At 30.5% G+C, this 5,000-nt stretch overlaps 1 long non-coding RNA gene across 1 annotated transcript; it reads right to left on the reverse strand.

The window, feature by feature from the left end:
- Window positions 1-263: 263 nt before the first annotated feature.
- Window positions 264-2,411, reverse strand: LOC137653388 (uncharacterized). The gene is made up of 2 exons (XR_011046473.1): window positions 2,153-2,411; window positions 264-1,732 (listed from the first exon to the last, which is right to left on the reverse strand). It is a non-coding gene; the product is annotated as an uncharacterized lncRNA (long non-coding RNA).
- Window positions 2,412-5,000: the final 2,589 nt, after the last annotated feature.

The following is a 5,000-nucleotide window of genomic DNA, read 5'->3' on the forward strand; positions in this document are numbered from 1 at the left end:
CCACTAAGGGGCTGCACGGGATTACGGGCCATTTCCACCATCTAGGAGTCCACTGATCCTCTCCCTCTAACTATCCATCAAGGTTAATGAAAATCATTTGAGATAAGTTATCACGAATAGAGAATTAAGTGTATAAATATACAGATATATACTTACGTACATATGTATATATACACTTGTATGTGTATTGTTACTCTTCTGCCAACACTGAGTATAGACTATCCTCTAATAGGATTTAGTACATAATAAAGGATACAAAAACCTGAAGTTAAACCATCTTTTTATTTGACAAACAGAATGAATACCAAAATTAAACAAAACAGCTCAACTACTAGAACAAAGTAACGTAAAAAATACTATTGAAACAAATTAAAACCTAAGGAGCAAATTGTATTGTACCCCAGCAGAAATGACTAAGTTAACAGTTCAAACAATCTTAGTAAATTTCATGAGAATGCATAAGGGGGAACAATTAAGAAACCAGAGTTAGCAATATTTCATAACTTATTAAAAAATCGAAGACAGCATTATGGATCCAATTAATAAAAATTGATGCAAGAATCTTTATACACCAAGAATTATATACGGAAACAAACTAAAGACATCTTTAATGTATCTGCAATAAGGTTATATTTTTTATATGAAATATCCCAATGTTATACTGCTGTAGGTCACAGTTTGCTTTTAATTTGTTTTAAATATTATTTACAGAAAAATGGATTAGTCAGAAAAACAGATATTTATTATTTATACATTAAAAATATGAATTAAATTTTAAGAATATGAAAGAAAGCTCAAACATTGTCCATTATACTCTAGGAACTGAGGAGGCTTCAGTATTTTAACTAAAAACTAGGCGAATTAAGTAAATTGCAGACTAACTAAAAACTAGGCGAATTAAATAAGTTGCTAGTCTGCAACAAAACTGTTCCTATACCCACATCATTGTTATGATAATGTTTGTCGAATTCAGGTGCCTTCAACATACTTAAAAAAAGCTTTTGATAGCTTCAAAGGCACGTTGATCATCCTCTGTCCACTTCAGTCGATCTTAGAGCTGATAAAAATAAAGGTGCAGCAACTTCCAAGGTTCGGACAGGACCTCAGATTAATCCAGCCAGACCAATAACACCATGCACTGCAGTTTTTATAGGAGTGGGCAATTCTTCGTGGTATGTAACGTCAGCATCCTTCGGTACAATCATTACGCTCCCAACATTATGAGCCAAGTTAAGACATTTGGTAAATTTTTTGGAAGATTGAACATCATTCTTGCTTTAAGGTGAAGAAACAGGTCCTTCGATGTCCTTCATCCCGTAAGTGTGCGCAAAGTCATCAATGACACTATCCCATCTGAAAAAGAAATTAAGCTTTAAAGTTAGAACAGCATTTGTAAATTCAAAGGGAAGAACAGTATTGAAATAGTACCTACAGATTTCATAAAGACAAAACTTGAAAACTTCTGTCATGAATTCTTTTTATCCTTTTAACATTAAAAAAAATTGCATTTCCAACATCAATTATGTAAATAATAGACAAAGACACTTAACTGGTTTTGGACGAAGATGCAGGGCGAGACCCAGGAGGTGTCACTGTTCTGCCAACTCATTCCCTATAAGAAACTAGTTAGAAGATCCATAGCTTCAGTCTTCCAAGAAGGTAATTGTAGTCTCCCTCAGACAGACTGGATTACTCCCAGGCTTCAATACCATAGGTAAAGGTAGAGGTACATCTGAAATAAAATATCAAACTCAATAACAGCATAACTAAAACGATGGGGGACCTGGTAAATTTATTAAACATCCTGCAAGATTAGAAGATCAGAATTACAGCCAATCATCAATGGAAGTAAGAAGATAACGCCCATCTCAAGTGGTAATGTTAAAAACTAACTGGAATTTCTACAATATTCATAGAATTTCTTCAGGAAACTCACAACTAGTCTATGATTTCAAATCTTCCAGGTGTGTTTAAATTAAAATTCCTTTTATATTATAAAATCTGTAAGGTTCAATGGGACACTTCTTAGAATTGTTAAGAGACTAATCTCCGATTTAACACTTATCAAAATCGTTAATCAAAGTATGAGAATATTAGACACTTACTAAAGTTACGAAGATTACTTTTGCATCAATTAGCTTTTACTACTTACAAGCAGCCTCCGATACTCAAAACCAGCATGGTTAAAAAGTTGAAGACTAGTAGGTAATCACCCTTCGAGGCACTGAACTAAATGGAGTCACAATTCTCTGGGATAGTACAAATTATATAAAAATGACCCATGTAAATGCAAATAAAAAATCACCACCTATCACACACCAAAACGAAAAATGCTAATACAATACAGTAATACCATAAAATTTCTTGATGGGACAACTTACAAAATACTGCAGATTCTTAGAGAATGATTCTTAACACTTCCACAGAACAAGTGAATCTAAAGATAATACAGATTCTAACTTCAAAAGAAGACTAAACTTCCCTCCAGCAAGGAGGGCTAAATACAAACAAAGTCACAGTTCAAACAAGGATTACAGAGTAAATGCTATGAAAGTACAGTTAAGGGGGAACTACACGAAAAGGACAAAATAAACATTACTTGACATTATTGAGCTAGCATAACATTGTGTTCATATATATATATATATATATATATATATATATATATATATATATATATATATATATATATATATATATGTATATATATATATATATATATATATATATATATATATATATATATATATATATATATATATATAGAATATCCAAACAGCTAAATTCCTTACATTTTATCTATTTTTGCTGATCACTTAAACGACCAACAGTGATTTGATTTATGTCAAACTTTTGTCAATATATTTCATAACTGAATTTTAAAGGTTTAAGATTTTAGCTTACCAATTTGCATGTCAAAACTCTTCAAGATAAAGGAATGAAGTCTATCGTCAAAATGACAAACTACATTGGTCTGAATATATTTTTCTATGACGTCATAGTTGTAAACAACGTGGGAAATGGAAATTGCCGCGAATTTTAAACTATTGCATTAATTAAGATCATTTGATGTTTATAAGACGACTTATAGTAACATTCAATAGGCGTAGATGAGCTAAACTCTATAAAGACACAAGCGTTTGATCATATAATTGTATCAGAGGTTGTGACAACCATTTCCATTTTCAGTTAGATTTACTCTTACATGTGATTACAAGCTGCAGGATAACACGAAAAATAACGGAAAATATAGGTTAGCCCAATTGTGAGACCATATGTAAATCATTATTTCTCATATCATTTGATTTCTCAAATTTTCTATCAATTTATGGTACATACTAAAGAGTAATGAACCCAAATACTGAATGTTCCTTTAAAGGAACATGATGGAGCCACACGCAGTAGACATTGCCTTCATTTTCGTTTCTATTGGATTACCTTAGGACCATACTGCATACCTACTGTCGTTTTATATAATGCCCAACAAGAACTTGGTTATATGATAAATAACCTAACCTGATAGTTACCTAAAGACCTTAAAGAATATTAGATAGCCTTACCTAACCTAACCAAACCTAGGCTACCTTAAAATAGGACATTTTTACCCAGATAAACTTATATAACTAAGCATAGCTACCCCTAGGCTTCCTTAAAATAGGATATTTTTACCAAGATAAACTTATATAACTAAGCATAGCTAACCTAACTAAACCTAGGCTTCCGTGAAATAGGATAACTTTACCAAGATATACTTATATAACTAAGCATACCTAACCTAACTAAACCTAGGCTTCCTTAAAATAGGATATTTTTACCAAGATATACTTATATAACTAAGCATACCTAACCTAACTAAACCTAGGCTTCCTTAAAATAGGATATTTTTACCCAGATAAACTTATATAACTAAGCATAGCTAACCTAACTAAACCTAGGCTTCCTTAAAATAGGATATTTTTACCAAGATAAACTTATATAACTAAGCATACCTAACCTAACTAAACATAGGGTACCTTAAAATAGGATATTTGTACCCAGATATACTTATATAACTAAGTATACCTAACCTAACCAGACCTAAGCTAACCTAAGTGAAATAGGATATTATTGCCTAGATTTTCTTACATAACTAAGAGTACCTAACTTTCCCAAACTTAAGCTAGCTAAGGGAAGTATGATATTACCCAGATATACTTAAATAACTAAACATAACTAACCTAACTGAACCTAGAATACCTTAAATGAAATAGGTTATTATTATCTAATCAAGCATAGCCTTAGCTGAATACAGTAGCTTGAATATAATAAGTTTTTACCCTACCTTATCCAGCCTAGCCTTGCTGGTTTTAGCCTAACTTAGGCTAGTCTAGCCTTGCCTACATAAGCCTAAATTTTATTATATCCTTATCTAATCTCCCATGAAATAGCAAGGGTTGAAATGGAACATAGTATGTAGAGCTTAGCCAGCAGTGCCTCCCTTTTCCCGGGTGCCCATATTCATGCCCATTGCTGGCTCTCCTTATATGCTCCCAGCCTCTCTAGTTGTAAGAATCAGAGAAATGTAAAAAGTACTGGAGGTGCCAGGTTTTCATGAATTATTATTATTATTATTATTATTATTATTATTATTATTATTATTATTGTTGTTGTTGTTGTTGTTTTTGTTGTGAATTTTAATATTAAATATATTATTATTATCTTAATATCATTACTAATATCGATACAATAACTAATAATATCATTAATATTACTGTTATTGATATTAATATTATTAATAATATTAACATCGATATTTATAATGATGATAATAATAATAATAATAATAATAATAATAATAATAATAATAATAATAATGATTATTATAGTGATAATAATAATAAAAATACTGATATTGATAATAATGATAAAAATATTAATAGAAATAAGTTATTATAATAATGACAACAATAATAATAATATAATAATCATAATAATCATTATCATTATTGTTATTATTATTA

The sequence above is a fragment of the Palaemon carinicauda genome, chromosome 14 (assembly GCF_036898095.1).
Source record: "Palaemon carinicauda isolate YSFRI2023 chromosome 14, ASM3689809v2, whole genome shotgun sequence".
Lineage (NCBI taxonomy): Eukaryota > Metazoa > Arthropoda > Malacostraca > Decapoda > Palaemonidae > Palaemon > Palaemon carinicauda.